General features: G+C 44.5%; 1 protein-coding gene across 11 annotated transcripts in view; it reads left to right on the top strand.

Annotated features, from left to right (window-relative positions):
• EXTL3 (exostosin like glycosyltransferase 3) overlaps positions 1-26,889 on the top strand; it is a 160,211-nt gene that overhangs the window by 38,399 nt on the left and 94,923 nt on the right. For 9 of the 11 annotated variants that reach the window (XM_074536465.1, XM_074536462.1, XM_074536468.1 and 6 more), the window contains exon 2: positions 10,599-10,673. The gene's annotated coding sequence lies outside the window, so the exon portion shown is untranslated. Of the gene's footprint in view, positions 1-3,162; positions 3,314-10,598; positions 10,674-26,889 lie in introns of those variants that run through there. The other 2 variants (XM_074536464.1, XM_074536470.1) reach the window with 1 other exon arrangement.

The following is a 26,889-nucleotide window of genomic DNA, read 5'->3' on the forward strand; positions in this document are numbered from 1 at the left end:
AAATAATATGCTTTGATTTACAGATGTTGCAGCACAAAAAGTGCTTCTGTGAATTCTCTGAATGGCCATGTCTGGGTGCTTTTGGCATCCTCAGTCTTTGAGTGCATCCATTTTCTGAACAAATCCTGAATTCTGGACACTTGTCTGGACACAGGCATGGACAGATGTTTTACAGACAAGCTGACAATTATTTTTCAGTAGCATTTTAAGCCAAGTTCAGGGATTTCATTGGCCCTGAAGTTCACAGTAAAAAAGACAGAGCATGGTTTGGTGGAGGCTGTTGCCCTATGGCCGATTACAGCCAGGTTGGAAACAGCAAGGGGGACAAAGCATATTTTTCATTAATCCTCAAAACACCTTTTCCTTTCCTCCAGGAAGTTGTGGACAAACCTGAAAGCATTTTCTAATGTCCCTAGCATTGTGAGCAGGATGTCTGAAAGCTCTTGATTATGAGGGTATAAAATAATATGCTTTGATTTACAGATGTTGCTGCACAAAAAGTGCTTCTGTGAATTCTCTGAATGGCCATGTCTGGGTGCTTTTGGCATCCTCAGGCTTTGAGAGCATCCATTTTCTGAACATACCCTGAATTCTGGACACTTGTCTGGACACAGACATGGACAGATGTTTTACACACAGGGAGCCAGTTGTTTTTTAAGTAGCATTTTAAGCCAAGTTCAGGGATTTCATTGGCCTTGAAGTTTACAGTAAAAAAGAGGATGGTGGAGGCTGTTGCCTTATGGCTGATAAAGCACCAAGGGGAACAAAGCATATTTCTCATTAATTAATCCTCAAAACACCTTTTCCTTTCCTCCAGGAAGTTGTGGACAAACCTGAAAGCATTTTCTAGTGCTCCTGGCATTGTGAGCAGGAAGTGTGAGCAGCAGGCACAGAGCTGTGCGGCTGTGGTGGAGCTGCACCAGCACCAGGAGCATTGCAGGTGTTTCCAAAGGGGTTTGGGGTATTTTCTCCTTTTGGGCACACCAGCTCCCGTGGTTGTGGACTGCCTGACAGATCTGCAGAAGATTAGGAAGTGTTTTCACAAGCCCTGGGGGCTGTGGTCTGTCCTGGCTGTGTGCAGAGCAGTTTGGGCAGTGCTCAGATTGAATCTAAGCTCAATTCTTGTTTGTGGGGTTTAGTTGTAATCTCGGTTTGCTGTGCGGCCACACTGTGCTTTCAGTGGGACAGGGAAGAGGAGAGATGTTGGGAGGATAAAAATAAACTTGTTTTGGTTGCAAGAGCTCCTGAATTTATGGTGTTAGCTGCTTTTCTGCTGAAGGTGAGGACAGCAGAAAGGAGACATTTAGGCGGGGATTTTTTTCTTAGTGATCAAGTTATTTCATTTTTTTTTCTCTCCTTTCTTGAGGTTTGCTTTATAACCAGCAGAGAAGAACCCCCCTTTCTGTAGCACAGTTCATCTTTTCCCAGCACCCCTTTCTGCAGGTCCAGCAGGTCCAGGTGTGCTGGGAATTGCTGGTGGCCAGCACTGCTGAGTGGAAATGGCCAGACCTTGGCTGCTGGGTGGGTTTGTGCAAACTCCTCATAGTTGTAACTTCCTCCTGCTTGCAAGAAAGAAGAGCTGATGTGACAACTGGATCTGATTTTACCTCGTGGTAGCAGGTATGAGGTTTGAAGAGTATCTGTGACATTTTAGTGGGAGGCATTTTGGAGTGGTTCAGGTACCAATGAGGAAAGCTGAAATGCTTTGTTTCACTCTCCTGACCATGGGAATATTGGCCAGTTTGTCAGCTGGGATCCATCTGCCGAGTGTGAAAAATGCCAATCACTTGTTTTTAAAATTTTCAAAGTTTCATAGTAATAAAATGGTTATAAAATAGTAATACAATTAGAGTAATAATAATTTGGACAATTTGAATTAGGACAATATAAGACAATAGAGACAAAGAGTTATGGATGTTTGGGTACCTTTTCTGGGCAGCACAAGCCCAAAAAAGGACACACATTAACAAAGGATTAACCCTTAAAAACAACAGCCTGTTGCATATTCATATGCATATTCCAAGCATTGACCTGTAAATTTGCAGGACTTTGTGAACCCATAAGTCTACTGCAAGCTGTTAGCGTCTGGGTAATGGCTGGAGTCTGATCAGGCAAAGTTAAAATAATTTTTCTACATTCATCATTAGCATTTACATAAGCAAGGTTTTGAACAATTTAGGAACGGGCTTGTTCATCTGGACATTGCTTTTCGACTGCTTGAGTTAATCTATCTAAAAAAGAACCATAGGATTCTGTTTCACCTTGTCTAATTGTAGTTTGCATTTTATTTCTATCTTTCTTCACTTCTTCTTCACCTCATCCATGATGCACAAATTCCATTCCAACACAGGATTCTGTCTGGTCATCCTCAGCTTCTTCCTCTGAATCCCAACAGCGCCTTCGAGGTGGGAAAAAGTTCATTTCTTCTGATAAGAGGGCAATAAATTCTTTATCTCTGAAAGATTCAGGTGTCCTGTGGCTGCTATCTTGCTGCAAGTCCTTTCTTTAAAAAAAGTATCCTACATGGCATAGTTTCTATTTTAACATTTTTTATAACCTAAAACTATATTTACCACGCTACTCCAGAGAATGAATCCAGCATTACTTTCTAACACAACACATCTAATATTCATTTGAATATTTGCAAAAAGCCAATAATAAAATACTCATTTTTCACACAAGGAAAGGTCCAGCTGGAATGGGAATGAGACAGGCCATGGCTCCTTTTCCCAGTGATTTTTGTGTCTGTGCTCAGATGTGCATTGCTGGAGGAAATCACACTGAAAACGACCACAGAGCTTTCTGTTTTAACTCCCTAACTTGGGCCTGGATCGTACAAAGCGAACCCTCGGAGCCTGTGAAGGGCTTTTTGTGCAGGAATAAAGCTCATTGTCAGCTGCCGTGTTCAGACCCTTGGGAAATTGTGACCATTGTCTGGGCTATTATTGCTTAATAAAAGCTTTGCATTTCCTCATTCAGAGCCTTGAAAATCTGGTTCTGTGCTTTTAAAAATAACTCCGGCGTGAGCCACAATTGGGAGCATTCACAGAGGAAATTCTTCAGCCATTTAAAACAAAGTGAAGGGAGGGAAAAAAAAAAAAAAGCTCTCCTTAAAGTGCTTTTGCTTATCCATGAAGAGTGAGTGGTGAAGAGTGAGTGTGTCCCAGCCGTGTTTCCACTGTCTGGATGGAGCACAGAGGCTCTGCTCCTGCTCCTGCCCCTGTTTGCTTCCAGCCCCCCGGGATTTGGGGTTCGGTGCTGGATGAATCCTCCTGGGATGTTGGATTTCCTGTGGATCAGCACCTCGGCACAGGTGGGACCTGGTGGGGTTGATGCTCTCTCTTGTGCTTGATGCAAAAAAGGCAGGAAAATGTTTTTCTTTCTTTGGCCGCACCAGAAAAGGGCATTTCAGGTAAAATGAGATGTGGTGACGTGCTGAAGGATGTGCAGGATTTTGGGCACCCACTCTGCAGGCTCTGTGGGAGGGGGGTCTGTGGGTTCATCACCCCAAAATTGGCTTCCCTGGAGTTTTTACTCTGGGAAATTATTACCCAGCACAGAAGCCCTGAACTATTTTGCAGATCTGCTTTGGAGGTTTTGTTTCTTTCCCTCTGTGTGTTCTTGGGTTTATTTTCCTTCTGGTGTGGAAGTAATTATGTTACTTGTTTCTTAAGTTTTGGCTCCGACTAAGAGGAGGAATGTACTCAGGTTTTTTTATGTTGTGGTGGTGTTTTTTCTTTCCCCAGTGCACTTTCTGCTGTTAAAATATTCTGGACAGCAGTAGCTGCCCACGTAGAGCACACAAATGTGTGTTTAGTGGTTTGCAAGCCGTGCTTGCTCTGGGTGTGCCTCGTTGTTTTGTTCAGTGCCAGCCTCTGCCCACATGATTGGCCATCGTTTATCATTGCCATCAAGCTGGGGAGATATAATTTACATTAGTAATTAGTGCTTTGTGCAGGCCAGAATTGGCTACACTGGCTCTTGGTTTGGAAAGAAGTTTTTTCTCTTGGAGCTGTGTGTCAGGGTGTGAGGAGGGGATGACACTTTGGCTACAGCAGGGTTGCCAAAGACACTTGGTAGTGAAGAAAGGTGATGGCTGGGATATTGTCTGTGTTTTATTTGTGATTGGGAATGAATTACAGCAGAAAATGCCTCTGCCATGCCTCAGTTTCCCCACCAAAAAATGAATGCTGCATGATTTGCCTGAGTGTGTTCATTAGTAGGAATTACTCTCCTCCCTTCTTCTGTCTCCTGGAGCAGCTGTGATGAGCACAGGGATGTGTGGGGACAAGACTCAGCCCTGCAGTGGCTGAATTCTGTCACTCCATTGTGTAGTTTGGTGTTGCTGGAAATTTGATAAGCCATGTGCACCATTAAAATGATTTCCATGCCAGTGTTGGAGATCTGCTGTGCCCACATGATTGGCCATTGTTTATCATTGCCATCAAGCTGGGGAGATATAATTTACATCAGTAATTAGTGCTTTGTGCAGGCCAGAATTGGCTACACTGCCTCTTGGTTTGGAAAGAAGTTTTCTCTTGGAGCTGTGTGTCAGGGTGTGAGGAGGGTTGCCAAAGATGCTTGGTAGTGAAGATGGGATATTGTCTGTGTTTTATTTGTCATTGGAAATGAGTTATAGCAGAAAATGCCTCTGCCATGCCTCAGTTTCCCCACCTCAGTGTTCGTTATCAGGGATTACTCTGCTCCCTTTTCCCATCTCCTGGAGCAGCTGTGATGAGCACAGGGATGTGTGGAGACAAAACTCAGCCCTGCAGTGGCTGAATTCTGTCACTCCATTGTGTAGTTTGGTGTTGCTGGAAATTTGATAAGCCATGTGCACCATTAAAATGATTTCCATGTCAGTGTTGGAGATCTGCTGTGCCCACTTTCGTTTCTCTCCACATGACTGATCCAGGGCCATATGTTAAGAATATAACTGCTTTTAATTTATTATTTTTTTTAAATCCATTGGTGTCTAAATGCATCTAATAAAAATGCAGACTGGGGCTCTTTAATGAGGCGTAAGTCAGTCCTGGCTCTCTTTTTTTATAAGACAGAACCACCTCACACACTGGCTTCTTTTTCTATGGACTTCTGCTTTGCATTTCTACACATTCATCATAGCATGAAGCCTCTGACAAAAGGAAATAAGAAAAGACTGTTTAAGAGACGTTTTGCTATGCTTAAACCTGAACCTTTGCAGAGGGAAAACCCTGGGCTTCACCCTGTGTGATGGCAGAAAGGAGAAATAAAAATGATAATGCTGAGTAAGTTTAGTGTAGTTGTGAATTGTACAGCAAAGAACAGGAGCTCTTATGAAGGGAAATATTTCCAGTTTTGCTCCTTGCCTTTGCAAAACTGCAAAATTGCAAAATTCAAGTAATGGAAGTTTTTTGCCACCAAAAAATCTTCATTTGCTGGTTTAGCCAATGGTCAAGGCCATGAGCAGCAGCATTTGGGTTGTCTCTGATTTTGGGGGCTTTGGGAGGCAATGGCTTTGCTGCAGGAACAGCAGAGAAATAAAAATGATAATGCTGAGTAAGTTTAGTGTAGTTGTGAATTGCACAGCAAAGAAAAGGAGAACTCACAGGAAAGGAAATATTTCCAGTTTTACTTCTTGCCTTTGCAAAACTGCAAAATTGCAAAATTCAAGTAATGGAAGTTTTTTGCCACCAAAAAATCTTCATTTGCTGGTTAAGGCAGTGGTCAAGGCCATGAGCAGCAGCATTTGGGTTGTCTCTGATTTTGGGGGCTTTGGGAGGCAATGGCTTTGCTGCAGGAACAGCAGAGAAATAAAAATGATAATGCTGAGTAAGTTTAGTGTAGCTGTGAATTGTACAGCAAAGGAGGAGCTCTCAGGAAGGGAGATATTTCCAGTTTTACTTCTTGCCTTTGCAAAACTGCAAAATCGCAAAATTCAAGTAATGGTTGGAAGTTTTTTGCCACCAAAAGCAGCATTTGGGTGGAGGCTGGGGGTGTGTGGCTGTCTCTGATTTTGGGGGCTTTGGGAGGAAATGGTGTGTATGGGGAGTGTGTGGCTGTCTCTGATTTTGGGGGCTTTGGGAGGCAATGGGGTGTATGGGGGGTGTGTGGCTGCCTCTGATTTTGGGGGCTTTGGGAGGAAATGGGGTGTATGGGGAGTGTGTGGCTGTCTCTGATTTTGGGGATTTTGGGAGGCAATGGGGTGTATGTGGAGTGTGGTGCTGTCTCTGATTTTGGGGGCTTTGGGAGGCAATGGGGTGTATGGGGGGTGTGTGGCTGTCTCTGATTTTGGGGGCTTTGGGAGGCAATGGCTTTGCTTTAGGAACAGCTCAGCTCAGCTGCTCACCGAGGTCCTGTGGCTGTGGTTTGACAGCTGAAGTCAGAGCACGCTGTGAAATCAGGCTCTGCTCACACACGGCTGTGGCTGCCTCTGAAATCCTCAGTGGTTCTGGCACTGACAGCGCCCAGCCTCGCACAGCTGGTCCAGAGTGGGGGAAAAAAAGAGATTTGCTGGTTTTGGAACAGCCCCATCCTTTTCTCATGGGTTGGTCCTGCACGGTCAGTGAGGTGACACGGCCCAAGTCGGGGTCCCAGGATCCTTTTGCTAGAGAGGACCCCAAACTTGGCTCACCAGGTTTATGGAGGAAGGGAAGGAGGAGAAGGGAGCCTCAGCAACTCCAAGTTGTGATCCAGGACTGAAAGCCAGAGGTTCCTGGGATCTCTTGCTGCTCTGAATGACCCCAAGATGAGTTAGAAAATCTCTTTTCCCAGCCTGGTGGTGGAAGAAGGAGTCAGAGCTCTTCAGTTCTCGGTCTCAAGGTTGTTTGTTGTTTCTTATCTATAAAATTCTTTCTCCTGTCCTGCTGAGGTCCATCCAGCAGGTCAGGCAGAGGCACTCTGCCTGCCCCCAGGGCAGTGTTATCTTTTTATACTAAAAATCATGTGTACATTATTTAGGTATTCCCAATACCTATCACCTATGTTAGACTGAGCTTCTGCTCTAAACCAATCCAAAAGTGCCACCATCACAGCAGAAGATGGAGGCTGAGAAGAAGAAGGAGAAAGGCTGGACACACCCAGATTCCTCCATCTTGCCTCCTGAACCCCCATTCTAAAAACCCCAAAAATCTATTTTTCACCCTGTGATAAATTCACTATCATTCTGCTTAAACTGTTGTGGCTTGCAGGTCCTCATGTAAGGTTGGTAAATTTTTCCATGGGTCATAATCAAACCCAGAGGTGTTTTGGGCTCTGTGCCAGGGTCTCTGAGCCCCCTGGCAGGGGTCTGGGTAATCCAGGACAGCCAGAGGGATGTCCTGAGGTTTTGTATATAGAACAATAGATCTGTAAGACAGAACATGAAGATGTTGATGAGATTTCTGAAATGCTGGCCCATGAGAAAAGTTGCTGAGAGAAGGTAATCAGAGAGTCAGAGCTGTGGTTTTTAATTTAAAAAATTTCTTTCTACAGGCAGTCAAACTTTCAGATTTAGCAAGACAGGCTGCACATTCACTGGTAGTCACAGGAGCACAGTGATAAATTATTTAATTACAGACACCCAAAGAAATGAACCAGGCACCCACTGGGCTGTGTTGTCCCTCTCCTTCCCCACTTTGCAGGGTTTCTTGCTGGCTGATTCCCAAAATGCAGCAGTTTGCAGCAGTGGTCTCACAGTGATCAACGCTAATTAGCAAGGTTTGCTCTGTGAGTGTTCCTGCACGCACACAAAGTGCTCTCAGCTCCTCAGCCGTGTAACGAGCGCTCAGCTCAGCCCTGCTGTTAATTAGCAGCATCCCTCCAAGGACCTGTGCTCCTCCTGGGGATGGAGCTCGGTGTGGAGCTGCCTGTGGTGCTCAGAGCCAGTCCCTGCCGAGGCTCACGGGCGGCCTCTGCCACAGCTGGGCTGTCAGCTTGCTGCCCTTTGTTTTAATCTCTGTGCATTCCCCTCGCTAAGCAGCACGGTTGCTAAGGTTAGTTCTTTCCAGGTTTGCCATCAGAGCCTTGTTTTAATCAGTGCTGACAAAATCCTGGCTGGATCTGTGCTCCAGGTAGGGGTCAGGTTTAAGAGTTCTTCAAAAAGCTTTGATGCTACAGGAACATGGTGCTCCCTGTGCTGACAACAGTTTTGTGTCTCTGCCTCTTAATAACCACCCTGTAGTAACACCTTCTTCCTTGATTTGCAAAACAGCTCCATTCCGAGAAGAAATTTCCTCCTGAAAATGTGGAAGTGCAGTTTGTTCTTGGCAAATCCAACTGGGGCTTTATTATGGCTCTGATTTAATATCCTTGCTGATGGAATGATCCTGTTGTGGGGGAAACAGAGATCTACTGGACAGCATTCTATTACAGTGATCTTAGACGGTCACTGTGGTGAGAGAAGGACGAGAATCTTGTTTCTTGATCAGAAGGCTGGATTTATTGATATAAGATATATAATACATTATAACTATACTAAAAAGAATAAGAAGAGAAGTTGCAGAGAGCAGCCCAGCCAAGAATAGAATAGAAGGAATGAATAACAAAGTTCTGTGTCCAGGGAATTTGTCTCTGAGCTGCTCCTGTGATTGGCCTTTAATGGTACACAAGGAAGATGAGCCAATCACAGGGGCACCTGCTACATTTCACAGCAGCCGATAACAATTGTTTACATTCTTCTTCTGGGGCTCTGCTTCCCAGAAGATGGACAAATCCCAAAGAAAGGATTTCTATGAAAAAATGTCTGCGACAACATTCCACTCCTATTTTTTTAACACTGAAGGCAATAGAAAGGGAAGAAGCTGGTAAATAGTATGACTATAAATGAGAACCAAATTATACTTTAATTTTTATGGATGTTCATGATAGAAAAGCAATGTGAGATCAGGAGGTCTTTCCAGAAGAGGAGGGCTGCTCTTAAATATCTCTGCTTTGTCCCTAGGTTTATGTGTTCAGTATCATCCAGAAAACTCTTGGTTTTGCATTTGATTGTAATTTGCATTTAGATTGGCTGCCTGAAGGGAGTCTCTTGCAGGGGAGATGGGGCTGTGTGGCTCCAGTCTCTGGCAGATCTGGCTGGAAGTAATGGCATTTACATAAAAACCATTAGCTCTGTTATTGATAAACATGAAAGGCATCCATTTCATTTAATTTTTTGATGAAGAGCTTTTAATATAAGCACACAATAGCACTGAGGTAGTAACATTCCTGTCCCCCCATCCCTCTGTACCGACCTCTTGTTTTAAGGGCAAGCTTTGATTGGGATTTTGTTGGAGGAGAGATGGGAAGTTATTTCTGTTCCAATTTACTGGAGTAGCCAGTTGTTGTGCTACATTGTGGGGAATTATTTAATGCTCATTTGAAGAGGTGTCTCTATTAATTGAACGGGGATTTAATGTCTCCCTGAAGCACAGTTGGTCTGTGTGTGATGTACACCAACACGTATGGCTGGCAATTCTATGGATAATCTTTCCCTTAATCAAAATGGGTTTAAGCAGAACTTCAGTGGCGCCTCATTAAGGGGATAAAGTGTGTTGAAACAACAAATATATTAAAGGGAACTTCTCTGGTGCACTCCAGATCAGAGCCCATGCAACCCTTCAGCACCGTGGCTGCACAAACATTTGTTCCCCTGCGTGTGTAATGGTGCTTTGGGGACCAGGAGTGTCACAGAGAGCTGTGATTCACTGGCTCTGGGAAGCTCTGCTGCTGCTCTCATGTAGAAATACTTTGCTTTTCTCCTGGGCTGCCTCAGGTGTGACCTCAGCAGCCTCCAGAGGCAGCCGGTGCTGCAGTTGTTTTCAAGCATCACAGCATTTACTCACTGAGAGCTTTGCAGGCGCTGTGAGTTCCTGACCTCAGAGCTGGGGAGGGGAGGGTGCCTGTTTTGCATTGATTGCCTGGCCTGATTCTTTTTGGGAAGCCAGGACATCCCTCTGGCTGTCCTGGACTGCCAAGACCCTGCCAGGGGGCTCCGAGACCCTGGCACAGAGCCCAAAATGCCCCTGTGGTTGCACAGAGCCCAAAACACCTGTGGTTTTGATTATCACCCATGGAGCAAATTACCAACCTTACATGTAGATCTGCAAGCCACAACAAATTAAATAGAATGATAGTGAATTTATCACAAGGTGAAAAAGTAGATTTTGGGGTTTTTAGAATGGGGATTCACGGGGCAAGGTGAAGGAATCTGGGCATGTCCAGCCTTTCTCCTTCTGCTTCTTCTCAGCCTCCATCTTCTGCTGTGATGGTGGCACTTTTGGATTGGTTTAGAGTAGAAGCTCACAGTCTAACATAGGTGATAGGTATTGGGAAGTCACTGTAAATATTGTACAGGTAGTTTTTAGTATAAAAAGATAACACTGCCCTGGGGGGAGGCAGAGTGCCTGGAACTGTCCTGCTGGATGGACCTCAGCTGGACAGGAGAAAGAATTTTATAGACAAGATACCATAAACAACCTTGATACTGAGAAATGAAGAGCTCTGACTCCTCCTTCAACCACCAGCCTGGGAAAAGAGATTTTCTAACTCTTCTCGGGGTCACTCTGACAAACCAGAGACCCTGACACTTCCTGATGTAAAAAATCTGTTAAAATTTTTTTGGTTACTTTATATTTACAGCTCTTTTTCCTCTCTAACAGGCTCCAGACAGATGAGTAGAGAGCTGGCTGCAGAAGAGGGACAGATTCCAGCTTGCCAGCTGCTCACCGTGTGCAGTGAGTACCCTCATATTTCAGGAATAAAACTTTCTGTGGTGCCTGATGTGAGCCTCAAATTGCCTCCACTGGGGCACAGCATTAAGTCTGCATGCTTGGACAGTGTTCTCCTAAAAGTACAAGCTTCCTTGGCTTAACTCTTGTTTTGGGAGAAGCTGTGCTCCAGTTTTACCTAAAGTGGTAAATTGTGTCCTCATCCCACTTGCAGCAGTGGCAGAGCAGAGAACTGCTGCAGTTCTGCTCAGGGCTGTGGGGAATCAGCTCTAAAGGTGTCCCCTGAGGCTTCCTGTGTGGATCAGGAGTGGAAATGCTCCCCAGAGCTCTTCCAGCCTTGTTGGAGGTGTTGGAGCTGAGTGAGGAGGGTGCATGAGGTTCCTGCCACGGCACATGCCGGGGTTGCTCATGAATGAGTGCTATGAAATCAGCCAAATGAGGCTTGGCTGGACTGGTGGGTGGAAAACAGCAGGAATAAACCACTGGAAAGCATTGGCCAGTCCATGGTAAGGATGGCAGGTTTGCCCTGAAAGTGGAGGAGAAAATCTTTATTTCATGGGGAATTTTTACACATTAAAATGTCTTGCATGCGTGTTAATGGGCTGTAATAACGAGCCTGTGCTTTATGAGGTGCCTGCAAACATCTTAGAACTCGCAACTGTGAGGGAGTAAATACTCCAGCTAGTAAATTTTGAGTAATTGGAATGTCTTGGCCCATGTGGTGTGGCCAGACTGAAATAGGGAATTGCCTCTGAAAGGCAGGAGGATGCTCTAGCACAGGCTGTAAAATGCAGGTGAGTGTGGGAGCTGCAGCAATTGAGTTTATTGTGACAGTCCTGGCAGGTGATTCCCTGAGGATCATGTGGGATGATGAATCTTGAAACTGAAAGTGTTTGTTAACAAAAGTCAGGCATGAAATAATGCATTGAGAGGCTGGGCTGTGTCATCAGGTTGGTGTGGATGTACCCAGGGAGCAGGGCAGAGAATTCCTGTGAGTCTGGGAAAGAAGGGAAAGAGAAGCAAACTTATTTGTGGCTTTCTCATTTCTCCCATACCCAACCAGTACATGCAGGGGGTCCTGGGCTCAGGTGTCTGTTCCTGTGTAATACAGCATTTCTGTACTTCTGGATCCTGAAAATGTTTGTGCTCTGCCAAGCACAGCAGGGACTCCCCTCAGCTGGAGCACAGCTCCTGTGAAAAATTCCACAGTGAATCACAGAACTGGGAGCAGCACTGGGGGCACGTGAAGGACAAAGCAGGCTGGTATTGACCAACATTGTGCCAGGGTTCTCATCGACAGCTCTGATCCCAGGCTGTGCTCTGAGCCAGATCTGCTGACTCGAGGAGCTGCAGTCAGTCAATACCATTGAATTCTCCTTCTCTTTTGCATATCTTAAGGAGAGGGAGTCTCAGGCTGACAGCTGTGCAGGGTGCACAAGGCCAGGGCTGCACAGCTTTCCCCCAGTGTTGGGATCTCTAGCTTTCAGAGTGACCCTGAGAAGAGTTTGAAAGTCCCTTTTCCCAGCCTGGTGTTTGAAGAAGGAGTCAGAGCTCTTCATTTCTCAGTCTCAAGGTTGTTTATTGTGTCTTGTCTATAAAATTCTTTCTCCTGTCCAGCTGAGGTCCATCCAGCAGGACAGTCCAGGCACTCTGACTGCCCCCGGGGCGGTGTTATCTTTTTATACTAAAAACTACCTGTACAATATTTACAATTCCCAATACCTATCACCTATGTTAGACAGTGAGCTTCTGCTCTAAACCAATCTGTAAGTGCCAACATCACAGCAGAAGATGGAGGCCAGGAAGAAGAAGGAGAAAGGCTGGACACGCCCAGATCCCTCCATCTTGCCTCCTGAACTCCCACACCAAAAACCCCAAAAATCTACTTTTCCACCCCATGATAACTTCACTATTATTCTACCTAGACTGTTGTGGCTTGCTGATCTTCATCTAAGGTTGGTAATTTGCTCCATGGGTCATAATCAAACCCACAGGTGTTCTGGGCTCTGTGCCAGGGTCCCTGATCCCGCTGGCAGGGGTTTTGGCCATCCTGGACAGCCAGACGGATGTTCTGGGCTCCCACACCCCAGGACATCATTTGGCCTGTGCAACAGTTACTGCCCTGCTGTGGTGTGCAGCAGGTTCTGCACTGACCTTCAGGAGCCATTCTGGGTTAGTGGGGCTGGTGCCCAGAGGAATGAATGCAGGAGACAAGGATTTCATGTTTGGACTCCTTTTTAGGGTGGAAGGCTGTGATTAAACATGGAGTATGGATTGAGGTCAGTAGGAGATAGCTGAGGGAAGGGCAGGGAGCTGGAATAGCGGAGATGCTGGAAACAGTCTGTGATTGCCATGGAGCAGAATGGCAAAAGAACCTGTGTGTCAAGGGACTCCTCAACAAGTCATTCTGATGCAAAACTCTCTCCATGACACTAAATATCTAAATAACTGCATTAGGCCTGGAAACTAAAAATATGTTTGGGAGAATCATCTTCAAAACACCTCCTGAGACTTCCTGGCTTGGCAGCAAAGCCAAGCTGTGCAGGAGTTTTGTAGCAGTTTCCTGTGAGGATGTGGCACCATCCACGTGAACAGCAGCGTGGGTCTGATGCTTCCTGTGCTTCACACGGGGCTCTGCTCACAGTGGAGAGGGGCTGGAGGAGAGGGAGCACTTGGCCATGGCAGGGAGGGTTTGTGCTGCCTGTTCAGGTGGAATCCCTGCTCGCAGCCGCTGCTCCCCTCAGAAGATGCTGGAGACTTTTTAAAAACTCAGCACGGGGCAAACAAACACCTGAGCTGGGTGAGGCTGGGTCTGTCCTGTCCCCAGCCATGGCCAGCAGGAATGTCCTTCGTGTCCCATCAGTTTATTCAGCTCTTGTGCTTTCAACCTCTGTCCAGGCATTTCAGATTTTAACTTTGTGTGGTGAATGACTTCCTTTTGGTAACTGCACCTACTGCCAGCTCATGTTTGGGGAATTGTCATTTTCATTAAAATTCTGTAAATCCCTACTGTGTCCCATGTCAAAGGACTCTTTTCCAGACTGAAATGTCCTAATTGATTCAGTGGTCCTTACACCGATGCTTCATGCTTTTGACTATCTTTACTATATTCACTATTTCCAATTTTTTGGTAATTTTTTTTCCTCATGAGTGCTTTTATTAGAAAATTGAAAGAACCTTTGGGTTTTTGAGGTCCTGTCCTTTTGCTGAAGTTCTCTGTGTATTTAGCCATAGAAGAGAGAACAGGAATTTTGATGCTCCATGTAATAATAAGCCGTAGCCTTTTATTTCTTTATTTCTTTATTTATTTTCCTAAAAAGCAGAGATTTGTGTGTGTCTAATCTAAAAACTCTGTCAGAAAAGCTATGAATAAACCAGATAGCATTGCAGTGCCCTGAGTCACTGGAACAATACATTGTTAACAAGGAGCCCTGGCAGGGTTGTGTGGCTTTTTGCTAAAGCTGTCAGCCAGGATATGGGATGCATCTTTGTATCCTGCAGCAATTTGGTGAAACTAAATGGCTGCTGGTGTCTACTGCATCTTCTAAACGATGACAGGAATCATTCTGGGTGTTAAACACTCTGCCCCTCTGCATTGGTTAAGAAATTATATCCAAATGGAGAATTGGTCTTGTTTAGGTAAATATAAATCAGTCATCAAAGAGGGGCTGGTTCTGCGAGGGCAGGGCCTGGCTCTGCATCTCCTCTGCTCTGCATCAATGATATTTATTTTATTAGTGGCTTCCAAAAATCAGAACTGGAATGTGATGTGATTAAAGTGTTAACGCCAGGGCTGCAGTCCCAGGGGCTGACAAGTCTGTGGTTTTCTCTATCTGCCCTGACTCACATCCGTGGCTTTTGTGCTGCCCTGAGGTGAGTCAGGGCTCCCCAGGGCTGACTGAAGCCCTGCCCTGTGGGCAGCCCGGGAAACCTGGGCCTTTTCCAGCTGAGAGCTCTTGGATGTTTTCCCCAGTGCTGAATCACAGCTCCTGGACCATCCAGGGCAGTTTTTCCCCAGTGTTCAGCTTTATCTTCCACCACTGTGCTTTTCTTCTTTCCTCTCCGCTGCCTTCAGCCCCAAAGAGCTCCCAGCTCTGTCTGTGCTCCACTGTGGCTTCTGTTCTGCACAGGGAACCCAAAGGACCAAATCCTCGTAGCAATTCTCTCCCAAAGCAGCTGATTTCTGCAGCACAATCAGTTCATTGCACAGACCTGTCAGTGAAACACCAAAAGCTCCCCAAAGCCTCACCTGGCCTGCCAAGATGTGTCAGCTGTGCCTCAAGCAGCTGGGGAGTCCTCCTGGACAGGGGACACCGTAAGGAGGAGAGAGGGAAAGAAACACATCCAGAAACTCCAGAGTGATTTTCTATCATTCCTCAGGGTGTCCCAGCCCCTGCTTGTTGGTGAAGGATGGAGGATTTTTAGTATTCCTTCCTTTCATATCTATATCTAATCTATCTACATCTACATCTACATCAACATCTATATTTGAATTTATTTATATACAAATGTATATAGAGATATATAATCTATATCTATATTTGTATTTATTTATAGCTATATCTATCTATCTATATCTATCTATATCTATAATATCTAATAATCTATATCTATATATTTGTATTTATTTATATCTATCTATCTATATCTATATCTATATATCTATATCTATATATCTATATCTATATCTATATCTATCTGTCTATCTATCTATCTATCTATCTATCTATATCTACATCTATAATATCTAATAATCTATATTTATATATTTGTATTTATTTATATCTATATATCTATATCTGTATGTAATATCTATATAATCTATATCCATATTTGTATTTATTTATATTTATATTTATATTTATATTTATATTTATATTTATATTTATATCTGTATCTATCTATCTATATCTATATCTATATCTATATCTATATCTATATCATCTGTATCTATATATAAATACATAAATTTATATTAATGGCCCTTTCTTTTCCTCTCCTGTATGTGAGGCTGCACACAGCCATCCTGTCAGCCCACAGCCAGCCTACTACTATAATAATTTCAGCTGTAGTTTAGTAAGGTAGTAAATTGAGAGTAATTTTTAATCTGCTTGGGAGAAAAACAGCTTAATTGGCTGTTTCTCCTGGTGGTTCCAGCATTATTTTTGGCTTTAGACGGTATAAATGCAGCAGACATTGATCTCCCTGAATGAGGGGTCAGCTCTTCCTGGACCAAACTGGAACACTGCATCTATTTATTTCTATTTCACCTTTTTTTAGTGCATTGCCTGAATAACACAGCCAGTGTGGAAAGGGCCTGTAAAATGCTGAGCTGTGTGGTGGAATTTTGCTCTGCCCTGGTAAATCCCTTGTGCTGAGAGACTCCATGAAGGGGAAAGCTCCTGGATGAGCCTGGAGCAAGGGGAGGTTTGGAGACATCCCTGTGGTGATGCAGCCACGCTGGGAGAATCCAGCCCCTTGTGCCACCACCCAGGGGACTTTTCCATGCAGTGCAGCCATTGGAACTGGAGCAGAGCAGGGTGGGACAATGTGTGACAGGGAGCTGGAACAGGCTGCCTTTGTGGCAATCACAAAGCCAGCAGTGTGTGCTGCAGGGCTCCTGCTTGCTGAGCCTGGAATGGCAGCCTGCCTTCTGCCTTCTGCTCTCCTCCCTTCCCCCAGGAGCTGCTTCACATCTGGCCAGGAAAAGGCACTGTTTGTGTGTTTATTTAATTTCTGCTCCCAGCGCTTGGATCACACACGGGGTTAGAGGGAAGGAGCTCAGGTGAGGTGAAAGCCACCAGGTTGCTGTGAGATCCTCCATGGTGTGTTAGTGCAGGGCTGCAATTCTCCAGGCCTCTTCTTGCTCCACAGAACTCCCTGTAGTAAAGAGGTGGAGGTCAGGTCTTCCCTCAGGTAAGAGGAAACAGCCTCAGGTTGTGCCAGGGGAGGTTAAGTTTGGATATTAGGAAAAATTTCTTCATGGAAAGGGTTGTCAAGCATTGGAATGGGCTGCCCAGGGCAGTGGTGGAATCACCATCCCTGGAAGTGTTCAGAAAATGTGTGGATGTGGCACTTGAGGAGCTGCTGTAGTGGTGAATGTGGTGGTGCTGAGTTGATGGTTGGATTTTTGTGATTTTCCAACCTTAAAGATTCCCTGATTCTTCTCTTGTTCTTGCTGTTTCTTTTCACTGTTAAATAACAAAGCTCAGCCACCCCGTGGAACAGGATGAGCTTTGAGGTCTTTTCCAACCCAACCCATTCCATGAACTTGTGGCTTCATTTACCCAGCAGCAGATACTGAGAGCCCTCTCTGGAACTCATTTCAGTTTATCTGACCTCAGACACCTGGGAAGGGAACAGTGCTGGGAGGAGAACCCTGCAAGGAACAAAGCCTGAAAACAGCTTTGTGATATGAAAACGTTGCAGTAATTATTTAGTACAATGAAACTGTTTCAAAGTGGTTAAAAATGATTAAAAGGACTCTGCAGGAGGTTTGCGTTACTGTAGCAGTGACTGGGGAGTGAGAAACAATGGCAGTGGCACAAATTTGGGTCTGTGAGTGAGCTGTAGAGACAACTGGGTGTAAATGCTGGGTGCAAATGCTGGGTGTAAATCCTGGGTGTAAATGCTGGGTGTAAATGCTTTCTAGATCTCCTCAGACTTTATAAAAACTTGGGAACTTCTGCTGGGGATAAAAGTGCATTAGCTCACATTGTCAGTGAAGATTTTCTACACTGAATGTTCACCTGGCAGTTCAGAGCAAGGCCCTTGGGAGTAACTGTGGGAAGCACAAGTGAAATCCTCCTTGCTTTTGTTGCAAGGAAGTTCCCAGCACAACTCCATCACAGAGGGCCCTGATATGAGAAGGATTTACTTTGTGAATTGTTCTGTCATCACTCAGCAGGATAATTGGCTTCTGATTAGGGAGGAAATCTAGCTGCAGGTTGGTGTTTGAGGTTCTGAAGTCCTCTTGAAAAGGCAGAACTCCTCCTCAAACATCGACGGCTCTCCCGAGAGCAGGATGCTGGAGACTCCATTAAACTGGCATTGATGTAACAGCTGTTCCTGTTTAAACAACTTTATTTCTTCCTCCTCCTGTTGCAAATCAAAGGAAGAGTGGGAATCAGTGTTGTTGTTTGTTCAGAATTAATAACAAGGTTATTAAATTTTTTACTGCTGGAGATGTTTTTGTCACGTGCTTCCTGCACTCGGTGCCTCTCAGACCTGCTGCTGCTCTCTGGGTGTTTTTAGCTGGTGATGCTGATGACTGAAGGATTCTTATTCCTTCTGTTCCCAGCTCCCAAGTGACTCAGGAGCTAAAAGCAAGCCAAGATCTGTGCCTCCCACAGGCAGCAGAAAGGCTGATGTGGATGGAAGGCACGGGCATCTTGCTGTGAAGATGATGCTTACAATTTTAGAAGAGGAGTTTTTCTTGGTCCGGAGTAGTGAGCAAGGGGGGCAGCTTTACCTCTCCAGGGAGGTTTCACTTCTGCCTCTGAGGCTGGCTTCAGCCTGGACCTGTGTTAGGTAGTGCTGCAAAAAAACCTACCTGGAATTTAAGAATATCCTGAGCTGGAAGGGACTGATATCACAACAAGGATCATCCAGTGCAGCTCCTGGCCGTGCACAGACGCCCCAGCAATCCCACCCTGTGCATCCCTGAGAGCGCTGTCCAAACACTCCCGCAGCTCTGGCAGCCCTTGTTTTGCATATTTGAAAAGAGAGGGGGAAGATTTTGGAAGCTGGTGCTGAGTGGGGCTGGATCTGTAACGGGATCAGAGTTGTTGCACAGAGCCTCAGCCCTCTGTGCCTGTGGCATTTTTGGAGGAGAGATTTAACTGGGAGGGGATTGCAGTGCACTGAAACTGCCCCCAAGGAAAGGAGGATTTGCTTCTTCCCTTTTCCCTCCTGTGTGGGGCTGCCTGAACTCTCAGCTTCATCCTGCTGCTCCAGCTGCTGCCTTTCCCTGCGGACAGATTTAGAGTCCTTTTAATTCTGCCTGGAGTGCTCACCGTGAGGCTGATGCCTTTGAGGAGGGAAAGGAGCCTTTGTCAGGTCTCCAGGGAGCTAATTTATACAGATCCTCCCGGGTTCACTGGCCAAGTGTGTCTTTGTGGCCATGTGCTTTTGCCTCTGAGATGGAATCCTCAGAGCAAGGCCAAGTGTCAGGCTGCTGCTGCTGGTGCTGCAGCTGCACAGCTCGTCCTTTAAGGAGGGAAAATTGCCAGAATTTTGGGGCTGAATTAGCTGTCTCAGCCTTTCTGGTCAAAGTTGGCTTTTGTTGTCCCAAAGTTGGGGATTTTGTCAACCTTTAACCTTTAGGCTAAAGCACTTTTTAATAATGAGTTTATTTTATCAGAGATAGAAGCAGGAGATTAGATGATGTGTGGGAAAAGAGTGATCTTGCCCTTGCCAGCTCTGATAGGTATCACTGGTATATTAGTCTACTGCATTTTATTTCTATACAGCTAAAAAATCATGAATGTTTAAAAAAGTGTTATAGCTGCATTTTTTCCCAAGCCACGATTACAAAAGAATAAAAAAATTGAGACAGAAATTGACTTCTTGCTGTTGAACAGTGAGCTCTGCCTAATAACCAAAATTAAAAGTTTTTATGAACAATCTCTCCAGAAACTTCTTAAGAGCCGAGCTCAGCCTGAATGGGGAAAGCTTTTAAAAAGTCTGTTGGAAATCCCAAACCAGCAGGGGGTAGATGGAAATATCAACAGGAGAAAACAATTTCTGCACAGCCCGAATTTGTTTTTGGAGAGGTTTTCCCTTCTCCGGAGAAGGAGGAAATGCAGAGTGACAGAGAGGTGACTGCTGAAACCCAATGCCACTGCTGGCTCTCCTGATGGTTTTTCCTGCCCAAATGAAGGCCCCTGGCTTTTTTTTTTTTTTCTTTGCCTCTGTTCATTTTATTCAGAGTAAGTGTTCCCATTATCCGGTGCGTGTGAAAGGCTCCCGGCCCTGCCTGAGCTGGATAATAAGGGAGTGAGGCAGGAGCAGCCTAATTTATAACTTGTGAAGTGATTCTCTTCAGAGCACTAATGAGCAGTGACCCAAGCACAGGTAAATTATCTGTAGGGTTTTTTTTTTCCCTCTTTTCCTCTTAAATCTCTGATCATTTCTCTCCCCAGGCAAGCTGTCTTTCACCACCATTAGCGTTGTCTCAGTTTTTGTCCGCGTTCCAAAGTTGAACCACTTTATCCACAATTGATGTGTGCTCCTGTAGGGTGGAGAGCACAACGTTGGGATAAAAGCATTTCTAATAGCACGGCTCATTCTTGTGCTGGAGAGGAATAATGGACGTGGGATTCAGCTTTAGAGTTAGAAAGCTCTCTAAATTTAGAGTGTGCATTGTGGCTGAACTGATCTCATGGCAAGCTGGTGATGCAAGGAAAGGTTTGTGCTCCCACTGATCTTTTTGCACTGATACAGATCCAGTCCCTTCCCTCTCAGTGCAGTTTCCTTCCAGCCTAACTCCTTGATTCAGGCTTGGAAATTGGGGAGGAGATTCCTCTTTTCAGCAGCACCAGGCCATGGGATCAGCTGAGCAGCAGGGCAAAACCACATCCTAAGTGAAGCCAGGAGTGTGTCACTGTCTGAAAGTGTTCCCAGTCACTCTGCTCCCTCCCTGCTGGCATTGTGGGGCAAAAATCAGGGATTTCCTACTTGTTGGTTATCCTGAGTAAAGTTACCCCTCCTGGGAGTAGCTGTCCGTGAAAAACGCCAGTCATTTGTTTTTAAAATTTTCAAAGTTTCATAGTAATAAAATGGTTAGAAAAATAGTAATACAATTAGAGTAATAATAATAATATTAATACAGTTAGAGTAATAATAATATTATTGTAGAGTAATACAATTAGAGTAATAATAATTTGGACAATTTGGATTAGGACAATATGAGCCAATAGAAACAAAGAGTTATGGATGTCTGGGTAATTTTTATGGGCAGAATAAGCCTGAAAAAGGACACACATTAACAAAGGATTAACCCTTAAAAGCAACAGCCTGTTGCATATTCATACACCTCATCCATGATGCACAAATTCCATTCAAACACAGGATTCTGTCTGGTCATCCTCAGCTTCTTCCTCTGAATCCTGACAGCGCCTTCGAGGTGGGAAGAAGTTCATTTCTTCTGATAAGAGGGCAATAAATTCTTTATCCCTGAAAGATTCAGGTGTCCTGTGGCTGCTGTCTCAGTCCTTTCTTTTAAAAAAGTATCTTACATAGCACAGTTTCTATTTTAACATTTTTTATAACCTAAAACTCTATTTACCACACTACTTAAGAGAATGAATCCAGCATTACTTCCTAACACAACACACAGAATATTCATTTGAATATTTGCAAAAAGCCAATCATAAAACACATGCATTTTTCACCCTGTCTTTGCTGACAGTCCCCAAAAGAATTCAGAGAATTGTGGGCAGGCACATGCTCTGTGATGTTCTGTGTGCTACAGCCAGCTTGGAAAATAATTAAAACCCCAATGTTTTGCTGTTTTTTTTGATGGATGTTGTTGGATACTTAATGGAGCTCGTTGGCAGTAAACAATCCTTCCCTGGGGATCTTTCCAGAGTCATTAAATCCGGTGAGGGATAATCTGGAATGGTCTCCTGTTTGTCTGGAACATTTGCTGGCCATGGGAGCTGCAGAAAGGGGCCCTGTCAGGCCTCCCTGAGCAGCTGCAGGGTGATAACGGAGGTGAAGGGCCAGCAGAGGGGTTACTGAAAATATTAATTACAGATGATGTCTGGTTCTGTAAATAAGAAATACAGATGATGCTCTGGTGGTGAAAAAACCCCCAACCTTTAAGGGCAGTGTTGATCCCCCAAAGGAAAATTGTAAAAGGCCACAAGCAGTGAGTGAGAGTTACAAAGCTTTTAGTCAGAGACGTGCAGATTCCAAACATTAATTTGGGTGGGAAAAAAGGGAATTATTTCAACAGCTGCTGGGCTCTTTCTGAGCCCTTTCAGAGGGGGCTTTGAGCTGGGGCCTGCAGCAGGTTGTGCTTGATGCAGGAGGTTTTGAGCTGGTTTATTCCCAGTGTCAAATTCCAGGCTACCAAGCGCTGCTTGTTTTGTGTGTGGTGTTTGCTCCCCCAGGACAGGGCGAGCACAGGTGGGGACATTGATCTCCAGAAGGTCACAACAACAGCTGCAAGGTGGCCTTTGCAAAATGCTTCACTTGCAAAGGGACGTGCTGCAAAATTTCTCTGCTTTCTGCCTCACTTGGGGCTTTCTTTTGCAAAACATTGGCTTTCAAGAAGGATTTAAATGTGATTTCCAGATGTTAATGTGATAGTGGGTTTAATGCTCTATTTTGAGGGAGCAGCTTTTGCTGAATGTAACCTTGGGCAAAGTTCTAAACAAGCAACGAAAAAAAGCAAAAAGGGGAAGTGATAAAGATCTGGTAGCCATACTAATATGGATTTGTGTGGGAAGGCCCAAAATGTGCTGGGTCTCTTATCGGGAAACGTGGGATAACAAAGGCTGGCCCCTGCGCCTTGCCTGGAGCCCCCTGCCCCTCCTGCAGCCTCCAGTGCTGAGCCCCACAGCTCTCCTGAGGGTTTGGCACAGGGGCAGCAGGTCAGAGCCAGCCCAAACCCTTCAGAGCGTGGGTGGGACAGGGCCCAGAGCAGCAGCCAGGCAGGGTCAGTGCTGCTGCCTTGCATTGCAGCACCTGTTAAACACAGCAATGTTCCCAGCTGGAATTGCCCCAGTTCCAGCCTTGTCATCCAGATGAAGTGGGTTGCAAATACATTTCTGTGGGAATTGCTCTGGATGCACAGCACCTTTGATAATGTCTCAATATCTGCCTCACTGTGTGCAGTTCTAATACAACCAGAAGCCAAGGGCGCAGATGGAATTATCGGCCAAAATACTTTGACTTGGCTGCTAAAAACTGCACCAAAAAAAAAAAAATTGTAATATAATTTTAGTGCAAGTAGTAGCATGAGTGAGCACATTGGAGAAGCAACTCTGAGCTGGAGGGCAAAGAATCAGAGACAGAATATCCTGAGTTGGAAGGGATTCATGAGGACCATGGAGTGCAGCTCCATGATAAAGAAAGGACTTGCAGCAAGACAGCAGCCACAGGACACCTGAATCTTTCAGAGAAAATTAATTTATTGCCCTCTTATCAGAAGAAATGAACTTCTTCCCACCTCGAAGGCGCTGTCAGGATTCAGAGGAAGAAGCTGAGGATGACCAGACAGAATCCTGTGTTTGAATGGAATTGATGCATCATGGATGAGGTGTATGAATATGCAACAGGCTGTTGTTTTTAAGGGTTAATCCTCTGTTAATGTGTGTCCTTTTTTGGGCTTATTTTGCCCAGAAAAAGTTACCCAGACCATCTACAACTCTTTGTCTTTTTTGTCTCATATTGTCCTAATTCAAATTGTCCAAATTGTTATTACTCTAATTGTATTACTATTTTTCTAACCATTTTATTACTATGAAACTTTTTAAAACTTTCAAAACAAGTGATTGGCTTTTTTTCGCAACAGGTAATGCTGGAATTGCACAACCTCCTTCCCTGGGGAGGTTTCAGCTTTTCCTTGGGGAGGTTTCAGGTTTTCCCTGGCTCTTTGGAGCTTCCTGTTCCTTGGATTAGCAGTGAGGGAATGGTGGCACCTGCGTGGGGCAGTGACAAAGCTGAGTTAGGGGTGGTGGCCCCTTTGCTCTGGCATCTACCAGCCTGGTTCTGCAAGCCAGATCTTTGAGCTCCTAAAATTCCTGTGATCGTGCAAGCTCCCAAGGAAGGCAGCTGATGTCACAGACATGCTTTATGAAAAATCCTTTCCTTAGGATTTTGTCTCCTGAGAAGCTGGGAGGCCTCAGGAACAAAATGTGAACATTGATTATCTGCTGCTGTGGAATGCAACAGGTGGGTCTGGGATTGGTCTCATGTGGTTGTTTCTAATTAATGGCCAATCACAGTCCAGCTGTTTGGACTGTCTCGGTCAGTCACAAGCCTTTGTTTTCATTCTTTCTTGTTCTATTCTTAGTCAGCCTTCTGATGAAATCCTTCCTTCTATTCTTTTAGTAGAGTTTGAATATAATATATACCATAAAATAATAGCTTTCTGAAACACAGAGTCAACATTCTTGTCTCTTCCCTCATCCTGGTCCCCTGTGAGCGCCACCACAAGCTGAGGCACTGGGTTAGCCCAGGAAAACCTTTTCAGCCCAGGAAAAGCTTTTCAGGCCCTGTGCTTGCTCTGAATGCAGCCTGCAGCCCTGGACACTCTCCTGAGCTGCTGGGTGCTGGTGAGTTGTGTGCTGTGCCCCGTGGGTTACACTGAAAACACACATGGAATATAAATACAGATCTATAAACCCATTACATACCGTGTGTGTGATCAGTGTGGGCTCTGGGGGAGGGACCCCGTCCCACAGCCTTTCTGCTGGACAGCCTTTGAAAATGCTCCCCTCACTCGCAGGTTTCCTTTCCAACTGCATCCTCAAATGTATTTCCTACTGAAATATATCCTAAATCAGCTGCTTCAGGGGTTTGGGTTGTTGTTTTATGAACAGGAAGGAACTCCAAATATGTTTATTTTCATGGTAAGATCACAGGCATCGACCACCACTGTGCGTTTTGGTGTTTTAGTTCACATGTGTGTTTATGCATTTTCTTCCTGACCTTGCAGATGTCTCAGCTACTCTTTTATAGATCCAACAAACTGACCCTTCCCCTCTTAAATACCAAATGTTCCATGTCAATTTAGCAAATAATGGAGTGGTTTTCTGCTGAGGAAAAGCTCTTTTCTCCAGGACACAGTGGTGTGACCGGATGAGGGAAGAGATGAGGATCTCACTCCATGTTTCAGAAGGCTTGATTTATTATTCTATTATATATATTACATTAAAGCTATACTAAAAGAATGGAAGAAAGGATTTCATCAGAAGGCTGGCTAAGAATAGAAAAAGAAAGGATGATAACAAAGGTTTGTGATTCAGACAGAGAGTCTGAGCCAGCTCACTGTGATTGGCCATTAATTAGAAACAACCACACGAGACCAATCACAGATGCACCTGTTGCATTCCACAGCAGCAGATAATCATTGTTTACATTTTGTTCCTGAGGCCTCCCAGCTTCTCAAGAAGAAAAAATCCTAAAAAAAAAAGATTTTTCATAAAACATGTCTGTGACACAGTGGTGCTCCTGCCCTGCCAGTGCAGGTGCCTCAAATACTTTGTGCCTCTTTTGTCTTTTATGGTAATGATTTCACTGCTCCTTTTTATTTCCACTGGTTCTGCCTGCTTTAACTCACTGTTTTGGCTTAAATTGACACTATTACTGTTTCATCCTGTTGGGGAATGGTGTTTTATGGAATAGGAAGCTTGTTTGGAATGGTGGGAGCAGCTACAAGGAGGAGCTGAGGTCACTGAGCTGCCGGAGCTCCAGGAGGGTTTGGACAATGCTCCCAGGGGGATTATTGGGGTGTCTGTGCAGGGCCAGGAGCTGGATCAATGATCCTTATGAATCCCTTCCAACTCAGGTTTTTCCATGATTTTAAGCCTGGGAAAAGCTGTCACCAAAGGAAGAGCAGTTGAATTTATTTGAATTTTTTGCTTTCCCAACTCACCAAGGGTCGCTGTTGTTTTAAAGCTCATTTGTAGTGCCCATATTCATCTCAGAGTTTGCTTTTTCTGCAGAATCAGAAAAATTTTCTGTTGGGGCAGTGGTCAGAGAGAAGTGAGAGGGATCAGCTCCATCCTGGCTGTGCTGGACTGGGAAGGTTAATTTGTGTTTTTAGTGGTGTTTCTGTGGGGCACTTCCTAACTACAAAGAGCAGCTTTAACCTGAAGTTAAAAGTGCCTGAGATATTCATTCCCCTCTCTGCAAAAGAGGGATAAATACCCCTTGATCTGCCAAAAAGGGGCTGTGTGGGTTTAATTAACATTTGCAAAGTGCTTGTGGATAACATCTTTCATCTGAGGCTCTGAAGCGAAATATTCTCGGCATCCTCGCTCAGCATCGCAATTATTCCTCCAGCTGTCGTGAGCTGTGCCAACAAAAACTACTCTGCTGTCATCAAGGGATTGTTGATGCCTTGTGACTTGTTTGGATTTTGATACTCTCTTCCCCCTACTCCTTCTCCCCATTGCTGTGTAAAATACAGTGTATTCTTCAGATCTGAGGGAGAGAATAACCTGTTCTTTTCCTCCACAAACTTATTTGTGTCTTGTGTTCTTGTTTGTAGCTCTTTTTTTGGTCTGTGCCCTTGGAGTAGAACTGTCTTATTTTTATTTTTTTTTCTCTGTTCTTAAAATACTTTTGGTCCTTTTTTTGTCTTGTTTTCTTGTATCTCTTTTTAAAATACTGCCATAATTTATTAAACACCAGTCACTCCAGAGAGGCTTGCTGGCCCATGCACTGTCATTTCTTATTTCAAGGTGGATGTGAAAAACCAGATGAATTTCTTCATTCCCTGGACTCGAGTTCTCCCAAGTTCCCCACTCACATCATTTAGGGAGTTAAAACTTCCAGCTTTGTTCTTCCAAATGCTGCCTTTATTACTAACAGTGTGTTGTGAAATCCTCTTAAAAATCAACATTTCTCAAATCTACTGTTAAAGGAATGCTTGTACATGTGTAGTCTCCAAGGCAGTAATATTACCCCTAAAAATTATTAATTTAATGGTTCCAGGTCCTAGCCAGGCTGATGTTCAGCCTTTTTGCAAAACCAGAAGCACATCAGAGCCCCCCACAGTCTATCACTCAGGTAACTGTGATATTTCTGTGAGGATTAATTAACCCTGACTTAAGAAGCATATGAGATCTAAAATATATTTTTTAAATATATACTTGAAGAAAGCACAAATCTATTAATTTAATAGTTCCAGGTCCTAGCCAGGCTGAAATTCAGCATTTCTGCAAAACCAGAAGCGCATCAGAGCCCCCCAGTCTATCACTCAGGTAACTGTGCCCATTTCTGTGATTTCTGTGAGGATTCATTAATCCTGACTTAAAAAGCATATGAGATCTAAAATCTATTTTTTAAATATATACTTGAAGAAAGCACAAATTTATTAATTTAATGGTTCCAAACCCTAGCCAGGTTGAGGTTCAGCCTTTCTGCAAAACCAGAAGCACAGAGCCCCTCACAGTTTATCACTCAGGTAACTGTGGCCATTGCTGTGATTTCTGTGAGGATTCATTAATCCTGACTTAAAAAGCATATGAGATCTAAAATCTAT

This window comes from Zonotrichia albicollis, chromosome 3 (assembly GCF_047830755.1).
Source record: "Zonotrichia albicollis isolate bZonAlb1 chromosome 3, bZonAlb1.hap1, whole genome shotgun sequence".
Taxonomy (NCBI): Eukaryota; Metazoa; Chordata; class Aves; order Passeriformes; family Passerellidae; genus Zonotrichia; species Zonotrichia albicollis.